We start from the raw sequence: 15,323 nt of genomic DNA on the forward strand, positions 1-15,323 counted from the left end.
AAGTCATACTCTGGCTGCCATTCAGGGACCCTATCACAATCATCTCAGTCTTCCCCTCAACGCATCCCCCAAGCCATTATTTTGGAATCCCATCCTGGACCATTGGATAGGAATTTTCTGTGATCCAACCCAGGAATCTATTTAAAGAAAAATTCTGTAGGAGCTTGATGGGTAGCTCAGTGTAAGAATAATTACAACATCACACTTTAGTTCTCCAACTCCCAAGATGCTAACTAGTTTAAAAGAAATAATTCATCTGACAAACAACATGCCAGGCATGTCATAGGCATGACAGTGAGTTAAATGTAAAAAGTCTGGCCCTAATGGAATTCTTGTTCTAAGGTGAGAATGGAGGTGGATCATAGGCAACAGACAAGAACATGATAAATAACTTAGCTATGCATTAGATTAATAAAGAGATGTAAATGCTAATAAGAAACAGAAACACATAAGGTGATCAGAATATTTTGGGCAAGGGTATATATTAGAATAATCAAGCTTGTTTTCCACGCAAAGATGACATACAAGGGAAATGAGGAATGAGTCTTCTCTGAGAATAATCAGCACTGGGGTCCTCCAAGAAATACTGAGGAGGCCAGTGTGAGCTGGGGAAATGAGCAAGGGGGTAAATTAAAAACTTAAGCTAGAAAGGTAACAAAAGAGCCAGGTGAGGGGTAAAGTTTTGGAATAGTGGTTAAGATTCAGCTTGGCATGTGTGCATCCCATATCCATCAGAGAGTCTGAGTTCAAGTCCTTGCTCTATTCATGATTCTAGCTTCCTGCTAATTCCTACCCTGGGAGACAACAGATTATGACCCAAGTACTTTGGTCCTTGCCACCCACATGGGATATCCAGATTGAGTTTCTGTCTCCTGTTTTCAGCCTGACATAGCCCTGGCTGTTGTGACATTTGGGGATTGAACCAGTGAATGGAAAAGCTCTCTATGTCTGTCTCCCTCTTTCAAATACATAAAAACAAATACATTTTAAAAAATATTTCAAACAGCAATGTGAGCTCATGGGTAGGTTGCATAGGCTGTTTTACTCTGAGCAAAATGGATATGACTGTCAGGTTTTGAGTAACAGAGTCACTCACTCTGATAAATAAAAAGCCGAGATTTTCATTTGCAAAGAACTAGGTGATTCTGAAAGAGATTTAGTCCAGACCCCTATGTAAAGGCAGGTGTTTTCCTACATTATTTCAGGAAAACTGTTGCTAATTTCACTTGAAAGGATGCTTCATTATTCTTTATTCACCCATCCATTTCACTCAATCATTCATTAACCAAATATTTATTAAACCCACAGCATACCCTACGTAAGGCACTATGCTAAGTGCATAGGGATTTATGGGATTTATGACTTGGCTTCCAAGGAACTCATGGACCTTACTAGCGATGTATGTGGTCCAACCTGCCTGTGAAGTAATTGTTTACTCCCCATCTACTTATTTCCATTGTAATTAAACCTCCTTTGCTTTGGCTGATTATCAATAGATGGTGTAACCAGTCAAGGGAGTCACCAGCTTTGTGTCTGTGACAGCCATAGCTGTAAGTCTCTTCTGAAGGTTTATTGGAAGGGAAAGGTGTTGCAGGCCCAGGTCTACCTGAATGGAGAGACCAGAGATTATTTCCAGAGAAGAGAATATCAGAAATTGGAGGGCATGGGCAGGAGAAGCCTTCTGTTTCCTGGGAGCCGGGATGAAGGAGAGGGAAACGATGCTTCTTTGGATTCCTGGGGAGTGGGAGGTAAGCCGAAGTCAAGCTAGCTGTGTTTCCTTGTGTGTGTAGGTAGATTTGTACCTATTTTTATTGCCATTGAATAGGAAAATACTTTACAGCAATAGCAAAGCATGGAATGGAAACATGCCTGAAAAAAAAAAAAGAAAAAAGAAGAAGGAACTCAACATAGTGACTAATTCTTTTAAAATGATCCAGCTCTCAGACTTCACAGGTAGTGGAAACAGTGTGGTAATGCACAACATAACAGAGTTAATAGTCACCTCTGTTTTCTTATTCAGAAGGAGTAAATATGCAGGGACCAAAACTCTGATCAATATCTTATCTATACTTTAATACAAGGATGCTTTAGTGGCCACATTTAAAAGACTTCTGTTAATGCTTTATGTCCACGACAATCAATCTGTGCTAACTTTATGGCATAATTATTTGGTGGTATAAATATATCAGCCTAATGGATGGTTGGAACTCAGCCTTCCTTCCCCATTCAATCTTTATTTCTAGAGATTGAAACTGATAAACCGACATTTTACTTTTTACAAGGCATGTTGACTATAAACATATCATAAATTATAATTATAAGCATATCACACTGCAAAGAGGCAAAAAAAAAATCTCTGGCATGGAAGCCATGATTTAATAAATGTGTTCTGGTCCCTTCTTTTTTCAAGAAGAAAAATAGGAATGCAATCAGGAACCAGAAAATACCAAACTATTACCTCCCATAAGTGGCAAGCTTTTAAAAAATTTCTTAGGTGCGCTCTAATGCCTGGTTGAGAGTTCAAGTCCAGGAGAGTACTAAATGTGTCTAAATGACTAGTTCAGATAGTGCTGATGGAAAATGGAAGCAAAGGCTAGATTTAGACCTCCCTTAAGCTGCTGGCAGACCAGATGGAAGGACAGCAGCAGAACACCAAAGTTACCCAGTTCACAACCAGAGATGCCAAGGGGTACTACTGTAATGGAAAACAAACTAGACAAGAAGAGTTTATCCTGTCTTTTGTGTAATTGGTGCTGCTGTTTTCCCCCCTTCTTTTTAGCCACCTTTGAATATTTTATGAAGATTCTGTGGCTTTTCAAACAAAACTCAAAAAACTGGCACCTAGGGAAATTTCTCTAGGGAGCCAGCTGAGGCTAATACTACAAATGGGAATGTGTGCTCACTGATTTCTGCTTGAATTGTTCCTCTTGAGGGCATTTTTCTTACAGCATTCTCTATATTGCTTACTAGAAGACAGAATCTGGGAGTTTAAAAGATTATAGTCTTTCTTTTCCTACTTATTGTGGGGAGCAACTCGGACTAGACTAAGTTACTGGAATTAAGACTTATTCTATGCATCTGCTCTCCCACAATATGGCGCTGGGAGAGGAGAAAACAGCTTCTACACAGCTGCCTCCAGTTCAACCAATAAACAGCAGGACCTGCTCCTGATTGGAGGAGAGCAGCGTACTCGGCGTGTGGGTAGCAGAGTTGGGATTGGTGGAAGAGGACTATAAAGGAGGAGAGAGACAACATGCACCAGGAACATCTAAGAGGAACATCTATCTGAAGGAACACCTGTGCAGCCCCCGAGAGAGCTGGCCGGCGGTGTGCCGCTCCCCCGCGGAAGTGGGGAAAGTGGCTAGGGGGAACCGCCCAGCAGCAAACCCGGGGAGGGCCGAGCAGACGAAAGAACAGCGCAGGGTCCTGTGTCGTTCCTCCACGAAGAGGGGGAGCGACACTTATGCACTAAAAGTGTTTGAAAACTATTACCAATTTAAAGAGTCTATTTTTAATTGAGAAATCTGTAATTTATTAGCTGGTATTCATCTTTAACACTGTGTGAGTTAGAATGCTATTCATTTCTTCATAGACCTATGATCGGACCATATGGGGCTGATACCTGACCACTTTTCTCAATGTAAACATGGGTAACTGTGTGCTAAGAAATGATGTCCAAAAACCACATATGAATCAAAGGTAAGCTTCTAAAATCCATGATTCCAGTGTCAGAAGGGAGGCAGACCTTTGGTTATGAAGGAGTACAAGAACAGCAATCCTCTTCCCCATAAATAATGGTAAAACAGGACACATTCAACAAAACTATCATCCCAGTAACCCAGAAATCTTCCAAAGCAGTCTGAAAACTAGCTAGCTTTGCTGTTGCATGATGCTGCTGACTGTATTTAGAAGGCATGGAGAGCAACCCACACAGTAGCAAATGGGATAAGCCAGAAGCTCTCCTTGCCTGAGGTTGCAGTCCCTGCTGGGGTGTAAATGAAATACCAGAGGACTAAACAGGGAAATCCTGGAAACAAGACAGCCATTGAGGACCTTGATAAGCATTCCATGCATTGCTGGCTGTCTGAACTTTGTGCACTCATGCAGGGGGTACCTGAGAGGGCCCAGCAGAAAGAAGACTTGGGCAGACTTGAAAATAGCATAGCCTTGGCTGGTGCTGTGGCTCACTAGGCTAATCCTCTGCCTGCAGTGCTGGCACCCCGGGTTCTAGTTCCGGTTGGGGCGCTGGATTCTGTCCTGGTTGATCCTCTTCCAGTCCAGCTCTCTGCTGTGGCCCGGGAGTGCAGTGGAGGATGGCCCAGGTCCTTGGGCCCTGCACCCACATGGGAAACCAGGAGGAGGCACCTGGCTCCTGGCTTGGGATTGGTGCAGTGCGCCAGCCGTAGCGGCCACTTCGGGGGTAAACCAATGGAAAAGGAAGACCTTTCTCTGTGTGTGTCTCTCTCTCTCACTGTCAACTCTGCCTGTAAAAAAAAAATAGCATAGGCTTAAGATCTTCTCCACAAACCAGACACATATCCACTGAAAAGAGTGGAAGCGTTTATAGACTTGATGTGTTTGAGCACAATCATTGGTAGATCTGTAAACCAGGCAGACTCAAGGGTGAACACTAGGGAGCCAGCCTAAAAAAATGAGAATCTTTTAAAATATATGAGTACAGACAGTCTAACAGACATTCTTCAGGTGTGGTAGATTATGCTTATTAGGTCTAGTCTAGAATTGTTTCCTTTTTAAATAAAGGTGGAAGGAGGCAGGCATTTGGCCTAGCAGTTAAATCACTATCAGTTGAGATACCTGCATTGAATTCATGTCTTTCTCCCAATTCCAGCTTCTTGATAATGTGAATCCTGGGGGGCATCAAGGGGTGACTCGAGTACTTGTGTCCTGCCATCCATGGGGGAGACCTGGATTGAGCTTCTGGCTCCCAGCTTTGGCCTGATCCAGCCGAGTCATTGCAGACATCTGAGACCTGAACCAATGGAATCAGGTGCTCTCTCTCCCCTCTCTCTCTCTCTCTCTCTCTCTCACTCACTGTCACTCTCCCTCTGTCTCTCTCCCTCTCTATATCTCAAATAGATAAGTTAATTAACAATTTTTTTAAATTAGGTGGTCCATGGAAATAAGAACAACAACCAAAAAAAAAAAAAAAAGACTTTAGCAATAGCAAAAGCCCTCAGAAGCAAAGAAGATTAGAACCATAACTGTTGTATTATCTAAAATGTCTAGTTTTTAATAAAAAAAATATGAGACATGTTAAAAAGAAGAAAAGTGTGACCCATCCTCAGGGGGAAAAGAAGTAGTCAATGGAAATAGACTCTGAGAGGCCCCAAGACTGGATCTAGCCGACAAAGACTTCAAAGCAGCTACATTTAATATGTTCAATGAACATTTTAAAGAACCAATAGAGAACAGAGAAAATAGTGACTCAACACATATGGAAGATCAATAAAGAAATACAATCTGTTTAAAAGTACTAGACGAAAATTCTGATTTTTAATATATTATTTATTATAGTTTATTCTCCACATGAAATCATGCTCTGGATAATTGCAAAGTTAAGTAATTGCCTGGAAAAGGTAAACATTTTTAAAGCCCTTAAGAGGAGGTTTAACTTATTTGATACAACTGCAATAAAATAGTAGTCTAAATCAACATAAAATTCTTCTTGTATCTACCATATGATGTCATGTGGAACTGCCAACACACACTTATTGATGTAAGACTTTTTCAATATACTTTATTCATGATTAGAACCTTCATTGTGATATCATTTTGCCCCAAATTTCTGAATAAATAAAGTTTGTTGACTTTGATTTATTTGTGTTTTTATTAGGTACCTGATGACGACAACTCAGGAAGACTCGATTTACTGGTGTGATAGAATTAAACGACTAGATTGAGGAGGTGGGGCATATTAAATTCTAAATTAATAAGCTTAATCCCTTCAGTGATGTACCACTGAGCCTCTTTTCCAAAGGATTTTTCTTTCTTTAACAGAATTGTTTCTCTGTAAATAAGAACTACATATTTTATCCCCTTTCTGCATCTCCTCTAGTGGTTTTTATATGTGTTTTCCATGTTTTGCTGTTTGACTAGCTGAAAAGAGATGCATATGAGCTTGGGTGTGGAATTGGGGCCAGAATTTGAACATGGGAAAGGATTTTAAACAAAAATTCATTGAAGTTGGAGAGTGGGGTCACATATTTCAGGCACTAGAAACAGAAAGCCCAAATTTACAGAGGAAGGAAAATCCAGAGTTTCCATAAGGGACTGGCCACCTTAGTTTATTAGGGGTTAAGAGTCGGGTGTAGGAGACCCTGAAGTTATAAACTAGAAACTTGGCTCTTATCATTTACCATAAAGAAACTTGAAGCATGAAAAACATAGCTTTTCCCTTTTTAGGATCTAAGAGGTAATCCTCAACATGTTTCAGGGGATAGGTTCTATTTTCTATGCTGAAATAGAAAAGCACCTGCAATTTTCCATGTAGACATAAATAAAGATTATATTGTATCAATTTCAACCTATATTTTGCTTATCAAATTTAAAAAAAATTTTGATATCAAATGAAAATAGCAAAGTCAATTTCAGAAAACATGTTCTTCTAAAATGAATTGCAAATCTACCACAAATCTTATGGATATTTTCATAGAGTCAGTCAAGAATAAGGTAAGCTATAAGTAAACAAAATTATGTGTTTCCTCTCAAATTATTTTTAAGGCTTTAGTTATTTGAAACACAGAGAGATAAGAGAAAGATAGAAATAGAGAGAAAGAGAGAGAGAGAGAGAGAGAGAGAGTGCTCCCATTCATTGGTTCACTCACCAAATCCTCTTAAGGACTTGAGCCAAAGCCCAGAGTGAGGAACTCAATCCAGGTTTCCCATGAGGGCTTCAAGAACCCAATCACTCCAGCCACTATTGCTTCCTCCCAAGATCTACATTAGCAGGAAGCTGGAATCCAGAGCAAGAACCAGGTAAGGAACCCAAGTAGGCTGATGTAGGACACAGGTATCCTAACTGGCATTTTTATCGCTAAACCAAACACCTATCCCCTATCTTAAATGTTTAATGTCTTAAATATTGAAAAATCATAAATAATTCAATATAATATGTGAATGTATTTTAAAATCTAATACATGATTATTTTTAAAAATAAGATTGAAAAATATTAAACTCACTTTAAAGGCTCAGGATTCTAGATTAACTTTACTCTTTGTCCTTTACAGGATGTTCCAACTGAAACAAATCTTTGACCCTTGAGCTCTAACTTTCTACAGCTACTTTTAAGGACTTTTAAGAAATATTTATTTGAATGTCAAACTTACAGAGAAAGAGACAGAGACAAAGAGAAATTTTCCATCCACTGGTTCACTCTCTAAATGGGTGCACCAGCCAGCACTGGGGCACAGCAAAGCCAGAAGCCAGGAGTTTCATCCAGGTTTCCCATGTGGGTGGGAGGGATCCAAACACTTGGGCCATCTTCTGTTGCCATCCCATGTCATTAGCCTGGAGGGAGCTGCATCAGAAGTGGAGTGACCAGAAAATGAACTAATGCTACATGGGATTCTGGCATAGCAGGAAGCAGCTTTACATGCCACAACATAGGCCCCTACTTTTAGTTTCATAACATTTGTGTATTTATTTATTTGTTTATTTTTTGAAGGGCAGAGCAGAGGGACTGAAACAGAAAGGGAAAGATACGGCAAGATCTTGCATCTGCTAGTTCACTCCCCAAATGCCCATAACACCAGGACTGGGCCAGGGCCAAGCTAGAAGCCAGGAACTCCATCTGGGTCTCCCATGTGAGTGATAGGGGCCCGAGTACTTGGGCCTTTATCTGCAGTCTTTCAGGATGTGCATTAGCAGGAAGAAATGGAGTAGCCAGGACTTGAACCAGGCACTCTGATATGGGATGCAGATGTTTCAAGAAGTGACTTAACTGTTACACCACAGACCTACCCTTTAACTACTTTGCAAAAGTAAAATTTCACTGTTTCCTTCTAAAGAATTGGCACAAACAAAATCAAAGATATCTGTGATATTTGACCTTAAATAGTAGAGAAGATTGATTCTTCTTTACTTTTGGAAAAATTTATGATATGAAACCAATATTGTTTACCACAGATCCTTCCCTGCAGCCACCTGGTTTTATATTGAGTAATTTCCAACCCAATTTGCCCCTTACAAAGTCAATTCATCCCTCAACTGGGCCCTCTTGAAGAAACAAATCATTAATTGGACTTGCCATTGTGTCTTGGACTATTTTGGTGACAATTTTCTGTGACAGGGAAAAAAGTTGCTAATTCATTGCTTCAGGAAATGGGGGCCTAATGGCCTCACATCTGGTAAATTATTGCCTTCCTGCTCCTTGAGGCACAGCAGCAGTGCACAGCATTATTTAGAATTAAGAAAAAACAGCAAAGGAAATCAATTTTTACATTTGCAGTGGACTCTTAAAAAAACATAAAGATTTACAAGCCAAGAGCATTTTCTTTATAAAAGCGTCCATTGTCTAAGACAGAGAATTAAGTCAGCCAGAGGATAAATTATGTGAAAACCCTTCCAGTGTCTTAATGGAAACTATGAGTGATCACTGTAGAGTTTGATCATGTGGCATAGCTTCTTGCCTCTGGGGATGGGACCACGTGCAAATTGTGCAAATGTAGTGATTCAGCCTTTTAGGTAGGCCTCTGAGGGATGTGACAAATAAAGATTGATTTTACTTTGTGTATGGATCATGTTGCATAGTGGATAGGAAATTCAGCTCAGTCCCACTTTGACTTGATACCTAGACAGAGCAGTTTGCAAAAGAAGTATGGACGGGGCTAAGTAGTGGGGCAGGGATTTCCCTGAAGGACACATACAGGACACACAGAGTAATTTTCGTTATAAAGAATTATGAGACTTCAGGTACAGAAATTGAGATGTCTCTCCCGGGTTATTTGTGCAAGGCTTCTATCACATCAAGTTGAAGCTGGGCCATGGATTAATGAAACCTCTGATGACTCCCATAGTTAGCTATATCTAATTCATGTGAAAAAAATGAAGTATGATGACCAAGCAGATAAAGTGGAAGATTTTGGTCACAGAACCAAGAGGTCTGGCAAAAACAAACTTAGCATCTGAGAAGGGTATTGGTCCGGAGAGGCGAGGACTCTTTATCCTGGCAGACCAGTGACCACTGCACTCATAGAGTCAGGCTTACTCCCATCTAATCCTTTGTAATCCCCAATTGGAACAATTAATTCTACAAGGGGCCATTCTCCCTTTCTCTGGCATTTCTATCATGCACATTGTGCACATCTATCTACCCATTATGACTCATTGTGACAGTTCCTTTCATCCAGAGCTGGGAATATTCATTGCTTTTGGTCAGCGATTTTAGTGTTGTGACAGGGGTGCAGTTGAAGTGTTTCCTAGGTCGCAGTTCACAGAAAACAGCATGTGCTTAGGCAGGGAGAGAGAACGGGGGAAAGAGGCTGTGGTTTTGGAATTCATTCTGCTTATTGAAACCCGGAGCTTGTTCCCTACAGGTGACACACATAGAAAGTGAGGTTAGAAGAATCACTGGTGGACACTAAGATAAGCAGTTCCAATCAGAGCAAGGAAATATAAGGTAAACACCACATTTTAGGATCAGCAGCTGTAATTCAAAAGGACAAAACATGTCAGAGCGCCTCACATACTTGCTGTATCTGATGTTATTTGTTACTTGGTTATACCTTCCATTACCAAATGATCTGTGGTCAGACAGCCACTCACCTGAAGACATTTAACAAATTGGCTTACACAATTGATGTATTTTCTCTAACCTGCCCCCACCTATTAAAATCAGAAAATAACAAATTGGTTTACACAATTGATGTATTTTCTCTAACCTGCCCCCATCTATTACAACCAGAAAATAATCAAGCAAAACTTTAAAAATTTAATTACTTCCTTGGCCTTTGTGACAAAATAAATCTTGGGACTGTAGATAAGTTAAGCATTACCAGTTTCATTGTTTCTTAGAGATGGGTAATTGTTGTTGTTCATGTTTTGGCGATGTGGGAATGCAGGAAGATGTTAAATACACAATGTAAAATATTATCTAACATCAAATTTAAATTGTTTTCACATTTATTATCTCATTTTATCTTCCCAATTCCCTTAAAATGTGGAAGCACCTCCATCCCCATGCAACGTGTAGGAAACCAAGGCTTGAGTTGTTGGATGCATTTTGCCATGGTTCCTTACAAACTCAGAACAAGAACACTAGAATATAATCCAACTATGGACTCTTTTTCCATATAATGTGCTGCTGTAAGATTTCACTGCTTTATAGGGAAACTAGGCTTTTATGTTTCTGAAAACTCATAGTGTGTCCCAGTCATCTTAAATGTCAGGGAGAAAGAGAGGGAAACAAAGAGGAAGGGAGACAAAGAGAGATTCGTGTTTCCTATTTGGTAGGCTTATTCAAAGCCATTGTATATCAGAATTCATTTAATCATCACAAGTTTATTGCATAGATACTATTATTTGGAATATTTTACAAAGAGAAAATTATTCTCAAAGTAGATATGGAACTTGCCCAAGTCTACACTGCTCAAGTAATTGAGCTGGGATTTAACTCAGGAAGTCTAGCTCTAGAACCAGGATTCTTTTCTACTATATTTTGCCCCTCCCTAAACTCAGTGAATGCTTTTTATTGTTTTCAACAATGAGTGCAACTTTTACCACATATAAAGCCCTGATAAATATTTTATGAAATGGGAAAGAAAGGATGAGTTCTTGCAAAGCGTCTACTTCACTGTTGACATTTGAGGCCAGATAATCCTTTGTTGGGGGAAATACCTAGTGTACCATAGGATATTTAGCAGCATCCCTGACTTCTACTATCACAATGTCAGTAGTGTGGACTCAGTAGTGATCATAAGAAATGTCTCCGGACATTGTCAAAGATCTGTAGAGGTACAGGTGGAGGGATGGCAAATTCATCCCTCAGTTAAAAAATTTCTGATCATGGTTGTTAGAGTCCTTTTAGGAATCCAGTGTGGAGCATGCTCCCATCTGACTTCCTTTGCCTAGTAACAGCCTTGAACATGAAATGAGGAATTTCTGTATATTCCTTCCCCCACCCCAACAGAAGATAACACTTGTTAGGATGCTATCCTTCCACTCAGGAAATATTCTGTCTGTGTGAGGAGGGGACTGTAGATGGATGGTGAATTTCTGATAGGAAGATCTTTGTTTAGTAAGTACCCATGCTCACATGCAACTACACATTGCTATACTTAGTACAGCCCTACAAAAAGTAAAAGGAATGAGGCTTGTTGTGGGGTAATGGGTTTGATGTTTGAGATGAACTGAAGTTTGGCAGTTTCTCCCCAGTCAGGAGCTGACTTCATGATGACGCTTCTTTGAATGCGTAGTTGTAAGGACTCTGGGTGGAGAAAATCCAGAACTGTTTATCTTGCAGCATGAGAGAAACATTGTGTATTTTCTGAGTCATCTGAAACACAGAGTGTAGAACTTTCCTGATGGATAAGGAAATCTGATGTACTCACTTAATATAACAATGAGGTCATTGGAAGACCCGTAAAACTGAAGTGTGCTATCAAAATTCAGATCTGGTTTGTTATTCAGATAATGGTTCCAAGATTATTTAAAAAGCCAGTTTTGACAAGTTGAATTTCTTTATAGGATGTTTGTTTAGTTGTACCATAGCCATCCTGTTATAAAAGTATTTTCAACTGTGTAGAGAAAATCAGAGTCAAAAGAATTTTTCACAATGAGATTTACACATCCTTCAGATGACAACTTTCTGACTCATATTTTCACCAGAAATATAAGAAAAGATTCCCAAACCTCCACAGGCATTTCTAAAAAATCACATCAGAAAGAAAATAATATGGTAGAAGAAATTGTAAATAGGATTGTATCTTTAAGAGTGCTCAAGATCCAGCAGACTCCTAGAATGACATTCGCTGTAAATAAAACTCTGACCTCAGAATCAACCCTTAAGGCTTCCTGGTCTGGCTGAAAGGTCTGGGAGAGCATTTCAGGCATGGAAAGCCAAGACTCTGTGGCAACAAATATCCTACACGGAGGATCTCTGTGAGACCTCAGTGGAAAGAAAGGCCACCAAAGAAGGAGACACTCTTCTCCGAAGGGAGGAGAGAACATCCACTTTGCTTATGGCTGTGTCCAAATACCTATGGAGTCTATGGTCACAAAAGGCTTCCATAGCCTTGGCAGCCCATGGCGAGAGCCTTGGGTGATCACTGACGTCATAAACAAGAGTGTTAATTGTTAAAGGAACAACAAAAGGACACTAACTGTACACTAACTCCCCCTGTAGGACTTCCGTCTTTAATGAGTTGTACTATGACAATTAACTGCAAATCTTGTTCTCAAATTGTACTCTATATGTTGCGTGTGGGGGGGTGCAAACTGTTGGAATCTATGCTTAACATGGAGTTGGCCCTCTGTATATAAAATTAAACTAAAAATGAATCATAATGAAGAAGGAGATGGCAGAGGAGGATGGAGGTGGGATGAGAGTCAGAGTAGGAGGGTGGGTATGGGGGAAAGAACCACTATATTCTTAAAGTTGTATCTATGAAAAATGCATTCATTAAATAAAAAAATTATATTAAAATGAGTGTTCAAGCCAGCACCGTGGCTCACTAGGCTAATCCTCCGCCTTTTGCACTGGCACCCCGGGTTCTAGTCCCGGTCAGTGTGTCGGATTCTGTCCTGGTTGCTCCTCTTTCAGTCCAGCTCTCTGCTGTGGCCCAGGAGTGCAGTGGAGAATGGCCCAAGTCCTTGGGCCCTGCACCCACATGGGAGACCAGGAGGAAGCACCTGGCTCCAGACTTTGGATCGGCGCAGCATACCGGCCATAGCGGCCACTTGGGGGGTGAACCAACGGAAAAAGGAAGACCTTTCTCTCTGTCTCTCTCTCATGCTGACTCTGCCTGTCAAAAAAAAAAAAAAAAAAAAGAGTGTTCAAGATCATTATAATCTGATTACAAATATACCAAATATCTTAACTTCTGTCTCAAAAGTGAGGTGGCAGACTGGAATGAACACTATGTAAATAAATGATTCTCAAGGGAAGTCCCCATCAATTTTTTAAAAGTACATAACTGAATGCCATGTTCATCATTCCCTACTGCAATATGAAATATCTGAGTTTTAGAGACATTCAGACTTTAGTCTAAATCCCTTTTGAACATTTGCTGAGCCTCGAAGCTTTCCTGAGCCTCATTTCCCCTTGTAAACACAGAAATAATACTGTTGATATAAGGCATTTATCATCCTGAAAAAAGATATTTTTAAAACTTAGCAAAATACTTTTAATTAGGAAAAAAAGTATTACTTTAACATTATCTCTAATAATGTTCTAAGAGGTCATTTAGATAGATGCATATCTGCCCTTAGGGGATTTGAAATTACCATTTTCTTTTTTTCTTTCTTTTTAAAATTTTTTACTTATTTATTTGAAAGGCAGAGTTACAGAGAGAGAGAAGGAGAGACAAAGAGAGACCTTCCATTTGCTGTTTCACTCCCCAAATGGCCACAATAGCCACGGCTGGGCCAGGCTGAAGCCAGGAACTTGAACTCCATCTGGGTCTCCCCCTTAAGTGGCAGGGGCCCAGGGGCCCAAGCATTTGGGCTGTCTTGCACTTCTGTCACAGGTATATATTATCAGGGAGCTGGATCAGAATTTGAGCAGCTGGGACATGAAACAGCACTCATATGGGATGCTGGTATTGTAGACAGCAGCTTAACCTGCTGCTCCTCAACAAAAGCCCCTAAAGTACCATTTTCTTATTCCTGTCAAGCTACAATCATGGTTTTTTGTTTGTTTTGTTTTGCTTTTTGTTTGTTCATTTGTGGTTTTTGGCTGAGATATGCATAGGTTGAGGAGGGAAGAAGATGGGAAGATTATTGTTGAGCTTTATCAGTTATTAGAATTTCATTACTTATTACAGCATACACTTCTGAGCAACCCATATGTTTAGGAAAGGCACACAAATTAATTTTCATTAGTATCAAACCATACATAACCATCAAACAAAATCATTTCGGTATTCATTGATTTCTTGACAAATTGAGGGAAAACTCAACTAGCCATCCCTCTTCAAAGAGATGCCAACATTTTTAAGTGGCAAAAAGTAAAGGATGGTGTAGGAGTTCCAGTCCCTAACTTGCTAAATGCCAGTTCCGCTTCTGTACTCTGGCTTGCTTGCAGGTCTGCTATAATGCCATGATAGGCCTCATCCTGGACCAGCCAAGGAGGTAGACCGGGTCCTTGAGAACAAAGAAAGTAAGCTCTCCTGGAATTTATGAACTCCTGCCCTCCACCAGCTCCCCTGGAATCTATGGCCCAATGCTTCCCGTCAGTTCCTCCCAGTGCCATCTCCTTTGTGTGGCCTTCCCGCCACATAACGTGTATAGCCTTTACGTTTAAATGAGCCAATGAACATGTTAGGTCCCAATACCTTGCCATATAGAGAGTAAGAAGGTAACCCACGTAGGAGATGACCTGCACCCTTGTAAGTGTGAGGCTATAAAAACCTCTCTTATGCAAACGAGGGGGCTTTTTGCCTGTACAGGGCTAAATGGCTGTGGGCGGATGGGGGTCCCAGCCCACAAATAAACCTCTGCTTTTGCATCCGCGACTGTGCCTTGTGCATTGATTGGGAAATTCAAACACAACAGATAGGGGCCAGCACTGTGGATAAAGCTGCTACCTGCAGTTCCGGCAACTTATATGGGTGCCGGTTCGAGTCCCAGCTGTTCCACTTCTGATCCAGCTCTTTGCTGTTGCCTGGGAAAGCAGTAGAAGATGGCCCAAGTCTTTGGGCCCCTGCATCTACATGGGAGACCCAGAAGAAGCTCTTGACTCCTGGCATCGAATAGGCGCAGCTATGGCCATTGAGGCCAATTGGAGAGTGAACCAGCGGATGGAAGACCTCTCTCTCTTTCTCTCTCTCCGCCTCTCCTTCTCTCTCTGTGTAACTCTGACTTTCAAAATATAAATAAATCTTAAAAAAGGAGTAAAGGATGAGGGTTCCTTAATTTTGTTTAAAGAACAATTCAGGGGAGTTGACATGATATTCCTGTGTGTTCCCCTGATCAGGGTTGGCCTGGCAAGTTTGACTCATAGGATGCTACCAGAAATCATCTTCCATTTGGCATGGAACTAGTCAAACTGGCATATAGACATATGATTAAACACCATGCCTCCTTCCCTGTGTCAGTTTAAAAAAGGATATATTAGCTCAGAAAGACAAGGAGAGCTGAAGAAAAG

At 40.5% G+C, this 15,323-nt stretch overlaps 1 long non-coding RNA gene across 1 annotated transcript; it reads left to right on the forward strand.

The window, feature by feature from the left end:
• The first annotated feature begins 1,483 nt into the window (after nucleotides 1-1,483).
• On the forward strand, nucleotides 1,484-12,537 carry LOC127483537 (uncharacterized). The gene is made up of 4 exons (XR_007909920.2): nucleotides 1,484-1,748; nucleotides 3,593-3,699; nucleotides 4,850-5,008; nucleotides 5,855-12,537. It is a non-coding gene; the product is annotated as an uncharacterized lncRNA (long non-coding RNA).
• Nucleotides 12,538-15,323: the final 2,786 nt, after the last annotated feature.

This window comes from Oryctolagus cuniculus, chromosome 13, assembly GCF_964237555.1.
Source record: "Oryctolagus cuniculus chromosome 13, mOryCun1.1, whole genome shotgun sequence".
Lineage (NCBI taxonomy): Eukaryota > Metazoa > Chordata > Mammalia > Lagomorpha > Leporidae > Oryctolagus > Oryctolagus cuniculus.